The sequence below is a fragment of the Cupressus sempervirens genome, chromosome 6 (assembly GCF_028749045.1).
Source record: "Cupressus sempervirens isolate cs-2001-9-10 chromosome 6, ASM2874904v1, whole genome shotgun sequence".
Lineage (NCBI taxonomy): Eukaryota > Viridiplantae > Streptophyta > Pinopsida > Cupressales > Cupressaceae > Cupressus > Cupressus sempervirens.
In genome coordinates, this window is record NC_143123.1 from 707122988 (window position 1) to 707134866 (window position 11879).

Here is an 11879-nt window from a genome sequence, read left to right on the forward strand (position 1 = left end):
AGCCCTTGATAAATGAGGGTGAAAATGTATGCAATAGTGCTAGGGTATGTCTTATTGATGGAAGAAAATTTATGGATGGCATGAAACATCATCATATATGTTATGCTTTAATTCCTAGAAAGGATAAGGAAAGTAGTAGTGAAGTTCCACTTGAAGTTTTAGGTCTATTAAGTGAATATGGATTTTTCATCTCTGGTAATGTTCTAGAAGGGTTGACACGAATAAGGAAAATTAGTCATCAAATAGGTTTAGTCCTTGGAGATAGTTTGCATAAAAAGGCTACTCATAGGATGACTCTTACTAAGAATGAGGAGCTAAACAAACAAGTTTAGGAGCTATTGAGGAAAGGTTTAACTCAAGAGAGCCTGAGTCCATGTGAAGTATGTATATTGCTAGCATCAAAGAAGGATGGAGAGTGGAGAATGTGTACAGACTCTTAGACTATAAATAAAATAACTATCAAGTACTAATTTCCTTTTCCAAGGATGGATGATCTTATGGACTACTTGAGTAGAGCTTAGTACTTCACAAAGATAGATCTCAAGAGTGGCTAAGATATGGATATGAAAGGGAGAAAAGTAGAAGATTGCATTAAAGACTAAGGAGGGTCTATATGAGTGGTTAGTCATGCCCTTTGGAATGACCAATGCACCAAGCACCTTCTATCACAATGATATTTTGATTTTTAGTAAGCCTTTGGATTAACATTTATTGCACATTTGTAGTGTCCTAGAGTCATAAGTCTCTATTGAGTGATCAATATGAGCATTCAATGTCTACCAAGTGCCAAAGTTAGTCAAGGTGATAGTGTTTGATGAGTGTCTTTAGTATCACCTTAGTAATCCATTGGACCCAAGTTCCAACACTGAGCCAAGTTGGTGATTGTTTCTGGAACTATTTATGTTTAGCCAGCCTATAATGGAATTATTTGGATGGATATAAGTATAAGGAATTTTTTTTATCCAAATAAAAAAATAAATTATTGTATAATCATTCAAGCATTAAGGGAACATGGAAGAGCAACATATCTAGAAGGCTACAATCAACATAAGGAAAGGAAGAGGTTCATTTATCATAGTCAGGTGATCAATTTCCTTCAAAGGATCTTCATCAATAATTAGAGTTGTATTTTAGAGAGCAATTCACTGATTCATCCTAACAGGTGCATCAATCCTAAATCCCCTAATAGTGTGGACCTAATAGTCCTTTGTAGAAACTCCTAATAGAGTACATACTTAATTGCATTGTATAAATGCTTTCACAAGGTGGACCTAATAGTCCTTATTGCTCTTCACCAAGTAAGATCACCAAAATTGATTATTTATAAGCCTTAATAAGCCAACTTTTTTACTACAGTAGTGAAGCATTGTGGATGTCAACCCCACCTAGTTTTATGTTCTACTTCGAAGGTTTCTAGGTTACCAAATATTGTGTTATGGTGTTGTTACTTTACTTCTTTATGTTTCATGCATGCAAGTAGATTAGACAACTTAACAAAGTGGTTTAATTGAAGAAGTTTAAGTGGTTCCCAATTCACTCCCCTCTCAGTCACCTAGTCTGCATTACATTTCCAACACAAATTATATCTAATAAGGAGATCAAACTAGAATTGGAACGAGGAGATTCATAATCTAGCATCAAAAAATTATCTGAAGGATCAAGCACTAAGACATTCTAATCAGTGTATCAAGGTAAATCTCTTAACAGAGTGGTTTCAACGGGCCTATTCGAATATCCTAACAAAGTGTGTACTTTGTTGTTAGTTTATTTCCTTTAATCAAGGTAGACTGGATAAGTATTGTACAATCTTAATAGGGCAAACCCTCACTGGGTAGATCATCATAAGTGATCAAACATTAATGTAGCCCTAATAAGAACACTTTATTACTGTAGTAATGAAGATTTGTGGGTCTCATGCCCACCCCAATTTTACATTCACCTTGGTGGTTTTTTAGGTAACCAAATCGCATGTTTTATGTGTTTACATTTATTTTCATGTTTTTGGATGTGATGCATACTTAGATCTATTTTAGCATGACTTTTATGATCTAAATATGAGAAGGGTTAATGGTGATTGTATTTGAGTTAAAAGTTTAATAGCTCCTAGTTCACCCTCCCCCCCTCTCAGTATCTCACTTCACAACAAGACTTCTAACAAAAAAATTAAGGTTAGAATAATTACAACATATAGGCCCATGGAAAATATCCAAGAAAATATAAAGAATGTATAGTACTTCCCTTATTAATCACCAAAAATTAACAAACTTGTTTGTACCACAAATATTTTTTAGTACAACAAAACCTTCCTATTAACATCATGATTGATGCATCTAGAATGCAAGTGAACATATTTATTTATCAAATGTTCAAGTTATGATATAACTTATTGTTATAAACATATCACTAACATTTGTATTGTGATTGAATATTTCACAACATAATTTTGTGATATATCAAATTAAAACATTTACTTTATTTGAAACATAAGGGCTCTTATACTAAAAATGACAAAGATAATTATGACATCTAAGAATTAAAATTCAGCTCTAATTCATTGAGCTTAGAGAATTCATATAGCTGACTTTGCTTGAGATTTTGTATTACTAGGATAGTTGACCTCCCAAAAATCCCAGTGCTTCATGTTTGTTAGCATCAATGAGATGTAGTGAGTGTTAAGTGTTCCATTCATTCTCATGAGATATGGGTTCCCGTGAACCACTAATCATAAAAAATGGGATTTTGGCTCATAAATTACCTAGGTAAATCCTGATAGCAATATACAAAGTTGACTTGTTGTAGAAACTTTTCTTACTTATAGATTGATGAGATTAAGGGGCTTTTTAATGAATGGTTCATAAGACACAAAATTTGTTGAAATTTTTACAAATGGGTTCGTAAGTAAAGTTGGTATAACAAGGGAAGAAACTCTATAGCTAATTTTACTTGAGTTGAAGTAGTACTGGGATGGGCAACTTTTTAGGAAAGTTTAATGCTTCATATCTTTGAGCATCATCTAAGTGCATTGAGTATTAAGTACTTCATTCATTCTTATGAGAGATGGGTTCATGTGACCCACTACTCATGAAACATGGGTCAATGATTTTGACTTAGGAATTACATAGTTAAATCCTAATAGTGAAATTAAAATAAGTTGTGAAAATATCTTATACTTGTCAATTCATAAGAATGTATATTAATTAAAAAATTGCTTAATTTAAGCTCTAAATCACAAAATATGTATAAAGATGATTTATAAAATTATGTATTATCTGAACCATAAAAAATATCTTTTTAAGATATATAGATTATTACTTATCATCACATGTATATAGGTGCTATATAAGAATAAAAACTAATTAAAAAAAAATTTAAATAAAATTATAAATCATTTAAAATATGTATAAATATGACTTAAAAAATTATGCACGATATACATATATAAATTACTTACACATAATTTAAATTAAATTCTAAATCATAAAACATGTATAAGTTTAAATTATAAAATTATGTACTACTTAACCCATAATAATTTTTAATTTTTAATGCCAAGATCATTACTCTATTATTGCATGAGTTGTTGACATTCTATTTATTACCTTGGTCCCTCACCTCAACGAAATTTAAGAAAATAATTAAACTAGCACTTTCACCTTTAGTCTTGTATACTTTTGATTATGATCATTATTATCATATTTTATCTCAACCTCTCTCTATATTTTCATTCTTATCTCTATTTATCCATATTTATTCTATCATATATTATTTTTCCTTTATCCTACTACTTCTTTCTCTATTGTGATTGTGTGATAAAATAGATATCTATTTGCATCTCTATCTTTACTTATCTATATTTCTTCTTCATTTTTTTTCTCTATCGCACTCTAACTTTCTCTATTGTGATTTTGTGATAACAGAGGAGAAATCATAAAGAATAGTTGGTGAGTGTATGATGACCTAGAAGTAAAACTAGTTGTCTTGAAAAAAATTAGGGCATGAATCCAATTTAAAGATCTACCACAAAGAGATCTTGAGACTAACTTTACAAGATTTTTTAGAAGTAAATAAAACATTTATTCTCTAGATGCATGAAATGTATGTTACCTAATAGGCATGTTTGCATGAAATTTCTATTTCAAGTGTGCTCTTAAGTGTCCTTATGTTTTAATTTGTAGAATCCTTAACTATTGAATACATATTGCTAGGTATGATTCTTTTTTTCTCCTGCTCCTTGCCCTCCTTCTCCTTGTGCCTCTTACTTTTATTCTTTTGCTTCAGCTTACTATTTTTCTCCTTTTTCTCTACCTTATCCTTACTCTTTCCTCTTTAATTTTCTTCTTCATGCAAGACTAAGCCTCTACAACCAACTAATTTTAATTTGTGAAAACAAATCTTCCATTGCCTAATCACTATGAAATACTAGCCCATGGTAGTTATATATTTTTCACATAAATAACCTAGCCAATACTAATCTTGGTGCTAAAGTTATGAAACTAATTAAAATTTTTAATCATTAAATATTTTTAATTTACTCAAGTGATTTATTTTAAACCATGTTAATAGAGTGTGTATATTATTTTTAGAAAAAATGAAATATTTTATTAAACTATGATTATTTACAATGAATCATATATGTGTGTGTGTGTGTGTGTGTGTGTGTGTGTGTGTGTGTGTGTGTGTGTGTGTGTGTGTGTGTGTGTGTGTGTGTGTGTCTTCACATTTACTCCCTCTCTATCTATCTGTATGTATATCTCTCCATTATTATTTTTCTCTATATGTCGTAGATCCTTCCCTACCTATCTCTGTATCTCCATTTGCTTATATATATCATCCACTCTTCACCGCCTCTTTCTCTATCTCTCCCTCCATCCCTCCCTTTAAATCCTAATATATCAATTTGTATTCATTTATCCCTCTACATTTGTCCCCATCCTTCTTGCTATTGCTCTCCCACTATATGTTGTATGTGTCTATCTGGCTATTTACATCCTCATATTATCTCTATATTTCCCTTTCCATCTCTATTTTGGGCGATATATACTTCTCTCTATTTGTATATCTCTATCTCCCTCTCGCCCTCTCTCTATATCACCTTATATTTCTACCTTAGTGACAATCTATCTCTCATTATTTGTATCTTGCTAGGACCCTAGATATCACTATTCATTCTCTAATAGACATTGTCTTCTATATATGGATCTAAGTTTATATAAGTAATTTATAATTTATAGAATATTATCAAACAATCAAATTTAAAAATATTTTTTAAAGAATCTAATTAAGAGAGAGAGGATTGATATGGTTCAAAAAGAGGTAGCCATAGTTCTTTCAAAATTTTAGATAAATATGAAATAAATAGTAAAAGATTAGTAAAACAAATGAACTTCAAAGACTTTAATAATATATAATCTTCAACTTACTCATGTACACCAAAATACAATTACATCCACTTGCTAATATTAAATGACAAGTGATACAGTGTGTGCTCTTACCATACTCTCCTCACATCTCAAATTGTACCACTCGAAATTCTATTTTTGATCATCCATCCATTAAGTGGTGCATGAAAATTTCATTTATGATCATGTGTTAAGTAACTTGCACAAACTTCATACCATTCAACAAAATTGAAATCATTAGATTTTATCTATGTATGGCAACTAAATGAATATAGTCATTTAAAATCTCGTTACCAACCTTAAACATCACAATAAGAAGAAATTTAAGCTTGGAAAAAAAAGTCAACTTTGACTATTTAACACTTTTAGTCCTGAAATGAATCTTAGTGTGTGATGTTTAAGCTATTTGACCACGGCGTCATAGGGGGCAGTTTCATTCTATATAACTATGGAGAAACCATTAGAATTTCAAGTTGAAAGTTAGTTGGACTCTCTTTAAACTTAGTATATGCATTGAGATCTTCTTATGAGTGAATAATTTTTCATATTCATAGGAGTATTCACAAAGCATGCTTTCATACATTTTGAACTTGGAAGAAAAAGAAACGCTGCAGTAGTTTTTATAATTTAAGTTATTTAAATTAAATTATTATAAATATCACATAAATTAAATAAAATTGTTAACAAATTATTTACCATTATATCATGAATTAATTTGTTTCGAAAAAAAAAAGGTGTATAATTAGGGGAAAGGTAATTTCCACATGTAGAAGACACGCATATATAATATTTACCTTTTCAATGTAATGGCCTTCTTTTTCTCTACGAGGAGAGTTATCCAATTTACTTTTCCAGATTTGGTTGCTTCTTATACACCTTCTTGCTGAATGGATAGTCTTTGCGGGCTGGGCTTCTGGAAATAACGTGTTGGAGTAGAAATATAAAATAATGTTAAATTTCAAATCCAGATCCATACCTATTGACAAAAATTACAATCATAAAGTAATCTTGTGTTTCAGTATTCAACGGAAACGAAAGGAATAACATTAAATATACAAAGATGATGGCAATGTTTTCCTACTTTTGTCTTTACTGCATGTGTGTGGAGATTACCCTGTCCCAATTATAATTTTATCGCCGGAGATTACCCTGTCCCAATTATAATTCTATGGCCGGTCATCTATTGGCCATTTCAAACGAGTACTGTTTTCGAACCTATTAACACGGGTTTGTCACATGAATTTTAGACAGAGAACACGCACCCGAAAGAAAAATGGATCGGTGCCTGAAATGTTTGGAACGCTTCATTTTCCTTCTTATCATGTGCAACTGCGATCCATTAGTTGCAGGAAGAGACACAATCTCTCTCGGCTCTTCTCTAACGGAAAAGCAGACCATCATTTCAAAGAATGGCACTTTTGAATTGGGATTCTTTAATCCCAACGGAACCAGCAATTGGTATGTTGGCATCTGGTATGCCCAAATCTCTGAGAAGACCATCATTTGGGTGGCTAACAGAGAAACTCCCATCAAAAACACGCCCGGCGTTTTCTCTCTGTCTAAATCTGGTTATCTCAGTATCTCTGATTTGCAAGTAGAAGTAGTTTGGTCGACTAATGATACTCAGCAAGCCAAGGCATCCATGGCTTCCATACTCGACACTGGCAACTTTGTTCTTCTGGGAGCCCAAAATACTTCTGAGATTGTGTGGGAGAGTTTCGGATATCCGATAGATCATTTCATGCCTACCATGAAGTTTTGGAAAGGTTTAAAGCTCATCTCTTGGAAGAGCTCGGTGGATCCAGCGCCTGGGAAATTCATTCACCAGATGAATCCATCCCCGGGAAAGACAGAATTTTTACTACAGTATGAAAATGGTGTTTCATATTACAGCACGGGAGACTGGACTGGTAGCTGCTTTAGCACCCTGCCAGAGGCGAGAAATGGTTCTTTCTACAACGCTGAATTCATAATCTTTTCTCCCACAAGAATGTACCACGAATTCTGGTTTATACCCAATGCTGGTCCGAAGCTTGTGAGGGAAGTTCTCGAACCGAACGGTGAGTTATCAGCTTACTTTTGGATTAATGACGGCTGGTACATGGTTTGGGAACGACCCCAATCAACATGCGGCGTGTACGGAGTATGCGGGGCTTATGGAGTCTGCTTCAAGCAAGAAAATGTTCAGTCATGCAGATGTATGGATGGCTTCCATTCACGGAACGCCACTTCCTGGAGTTCTCAGGACTGGTGGTTAAGCGGCTGTGCTCGAGATACTCCATTAAATTGCTCCTCCAGCGATGGTTTCCTCCAAGTCACTGACAAGTTCATATCTGATAAAGAAAATATTCAATATATTCAGGAGTCGTTGAGTCTACAAGGATGTAAAACTGCTTGTCTCAACAATTGCTCCTGCACAGCCTTTGCTTTCACTGATTCCAATCCTGCTGTTTGTAAGTTGTGGTTTGGCGATCTGTTAAGCGTCCATTCTAATTCTAATTCTTCTGAAAACCAGCCATTCTTCATTCGCTTGGCTGCTGTTGATGCGTCACAGTTGTCAGCCAAGAGAGAAGGAGGAAAAAGAAGTATGGTGCTTGTGCTCTCCATTTCAATTCTTCTGGGCATTGCTGTTTTGGGTACTCTGTTAATCGGTGCATGGGTTTTTATCCAGCGAAGGCGTAGAAGACAGCTTGAGAAAGTAGAGGGCGACGACACACCAACCTCGCTCAGAATATTCACCTACAAAGACCTCAAAATTGCTACCAACAAATTCAGCTATAAGTTGGGAAAGGGAGCATTTGGCTGTGTCTTCAAAGGAACTTTGTCAGACAATACACTTATAGCCGTGAAAAAGTTAGAGGATTTTGCACAAGGGGAAAAGCAATTCCGTGCAGAAATCAGCACCATTGGAAACATCCATCATGTGAATTTGGTGAGGCTCATGGGTTTCTGCGTGGACGGGTCTCACAGAATGCTTGTTTATGAGTACATGCACACCGGATCTCTCAACTCTTTTTTGTCCCGTAAATCTATAGAAGAAGAAGACAAGGTTTTAAACTGGAAAACCAGATTTCGAATCGCTTTGGGCACTTCAAGAGGGTTACTTTATCTCCATGAAGAATGCAGAGATCGCATCATCCATTGCGATGTCAAGCCAGAAAATATTCTTTTAGATGCAGATTTCTCCCCCAAAGTGGCTGATTTTGGACTAGCAAAGCTTGTTGGCAGAGATTTCAGCAAAGTGCTCACGACAACAAGAGGAACGATAGGATATTTGGCTCCCGAGTGGCTGACCGGAGTGCCAATAACAGTGAAGGTGGACGTGTACAGCTTTGGCATGACCCTGCTCGAAATAATCTCAGGCCGGAGAAATAATGATCTGAGTGTGCCGAAATCTCAGCACTACTTTCCCACCTGGGCAGCAACTCAAATTGTCAAGGGAAACACCATCGCTATTGTGGATAAGAGGATTGCAGACAAGGCAGATGTTGAAGAGGTGAGAAGAGCAATTGTGGTGTGCATTTTGTGCATTCAAGAGGACGAGAATACGAGGCCAACCATGGCACAAGTTGTTCAGATATTGGAGGGCAAATTTGATGGAAACGTAGAACAGTATGAGAGGTGCTTACGCGTACTTATTGATGATCATTGTGCTTATTAGACATTGGGAGGAGTTTCCTTTTTTCAGGTGGGCTTTTTTTATTTATTTTAAATTATTTTTCAGTGTGTTGTACATGGGTATCAAATATGGTCTAGTCGTTGGGATTGTACATGGGTATCAAATATAGTCTAGTAGTTGGGATTCATATTGTATAACAATTTTTCTTAAGTTACACGGTAAGTCGTTGGGATTGTACATGGGTATCAAATATAGTCGAGTAGTTGGGATTCATATTGTATAACAATATTTCTTAAGTTACACTTATCGTGTTTTTGGAGTAAATGTAGTTTTCTCACATGCTTCACTTAATCATCATATTATCATGCTTCTAGGTGTGAATTAAGATTTGATATTATTTTATTTACTCCTATTTTTCTTTTTGTGTCATCATTTGCCTAGTAATTGAACTTGACCTTGTAGCTTATTAGTCTCCCTTTCTCATTGTAACCAATAAAAGCATAGCTATTGCACATCAATAATCACCTCGAATATATCATTTCTTTAGAAAAATGTTATTCCCCCTCATGAAAGTTATTTTTGCTAGTTGTGGTTCTAACAGTGGAGTTGACAATTATTTGCAATGTTTTTGGTTTAGATTGTGTTTAGTGTTCAGAGCAACATTTTGAATCACATTTTTTGATTCGCCTTGAGGATGAAACAAAAGCATAATCAAAAGTTCAAGAGATGTAGTAGAGTCGATAACCCAACATAGTATCAAAGCAAGTATTTTCAATCTTCAAGTGCGCTCATGACAATTTTTTTCCATTTAGAAGTTTTGAGGTTAGATACTAGGCAAGGCAATTTGCTTTTGAGAGATATGATGGCTCAAATTTTGCTGCAAATCTAACATTTTCTTTTATTGATTTTTCAATTACCAACATTTATAAGTTTTTAAGAAAAAACTTCATTTTTTTCCAATTTATTTTGTAGCTACATTCTATGATGTAGTTTGTAATTTCTTTGGAAGCAATCCCCTTATTTGTTTGTATGGTTGCCTATACATTCTCCACATCAAATTATGTGTTAGATTGAAGTGCTTCAAGGAGGTTTCAATCAAAGCCTCAACCATGGGGGTTTTGATTGAAATCTCTACATAAACTAGTGGGGTCAAGGAAACCCATTATAATTTTCACCAATGAGGGTTGTAAATGAAAGTGCTTCCTGGATGGTTTTCACATGCCAATTTCTAGATATTTTCCTTTCTTTATTAAAATTCTCATTTTTTAATAGATACACATATATATAGTTGTGTGTTTTTATATATGTGTGTGTATGCATATATGTGTATATACATGTCATATGCATATATACAATATGCACATATGTGTGTATGTGTGTGTATTTGTGTATATGTGCATACATATGTAAATATATATTTATATCAAATTATATGTATATTGTGCATGTTTGTAGATGTGTATAAATTATGTATCTACATACATATATCCATGCATGCATATGAGTGTAGATATTATATGTCATAAACTTCATCTAAATCTAGTTTAAATGTCTTTGAATTTTAGAAATGATATCTATAAACTTCATGTTAACGCTTGACATTAAATTAAAAAATTTAGGTACAAATATTACCTAGATATAGATCGCTAGACATATATTATTAAACATCATGGGATATCAACCTGTTCCCCCTGATAATCTATTTAGACAAACCAGTGATGAGATTCAAAAATTGAATGAGTCAATCCATAATAGTGGTTGCATGTGTTTATAAGAGCACTTACCAGTTTGTTCTAGAAAGCTTGATTTAAATTAGAGATGACATTCAAGATGCTAGTGCCTTTTCACCTACTATTATGTAGGCTATCCTTGATAGGAAGAGGCAAGAGGTTAATGTTGGGTTGCCTCTTTTTGAAGTATATAATTTAGTAGCCAAATGAACTTTTTCTAGAATTTACAATTCTCTTCATTTGTCTTAAAATAAAAGGAGAAAACAATTCGCTTGATGGACTCTCACAATATTCTCAATCCCATCTTTTACCTGATGATAGTTGTTCTCCTCTCTGATAGTTGTTGTCTTCTCTATTAGGATTTTGTGTAATCACTATTTCCATCTTGTGTCACCTAGATTCTCTAAGTTCCTACAAATTTAATCAACTTAAATATTTGATAGCAAAGTTTCTCATAAGCTTTTCTTGTAATTTCAATTGTTAAAATTTCCCACTATACATATATCTTTTTAAAGCTTTCATAGACTTTTGCTTTGATATGAATTATGCAAATTTGAAGAGTTTAAATTGATTTGTTTGTTATTATTTTGGCCCTCATATCATAGCAGCTCTATTAATACATGAAAATTTTGAAGGTATAAAAAAAATATTTTCTATAATCAAATATAGATTGATTTATATATTTTAAGTGCAAGTATAGAGAGAGGTATCTCTTCCATAAACATACCCATACATAAAATATGGTTTATATTTTTTACATTGGAAAAACTTTATATACAAAATTAAAAGCAATGGCAAGTGAGATGACATTAGAAATATCTCACTATAAATAACACATAAACCATGAGGGCAACATTGAGTTTCCTCACCCGACTTAGTTTCATTGAAGATTAGTGAGGTACCTTTCTAGAAAGATTGATAAGAAAAACCTAAACAATAAAATCTATCTTTAAAAGAAGATTACACAAAATACAAAAATGTTACAAAGAACTATGAACATATGCAATGGGCATAGTCGCCAAGAACTAGATTGATTGTCATTCTGTCTCTCTCACATTTCATATAAACTCTGATGATATCCAATTTCCCACCTTTTGGCAATTCCCTTTCTCGTGTTGAATCTATAAATTA

General features: G+C 33.3%; 1 pseudogene; it reads left to right on the forward strand.

The window, feature by feature from the left end:
* The first annotated feature begins 6808 nt into the window (after nucleotides 1–6808).
* On the forward strand, nucleotides 6809–9320 carry LOC149554237 (G-type lectin S-receptor-like serine/threonine-protein kinase At2g19130 pseudogene; annotated as a pseudogene).
* Nucleotides 9321–11879: the final 2559 nt, after the last annotated feature.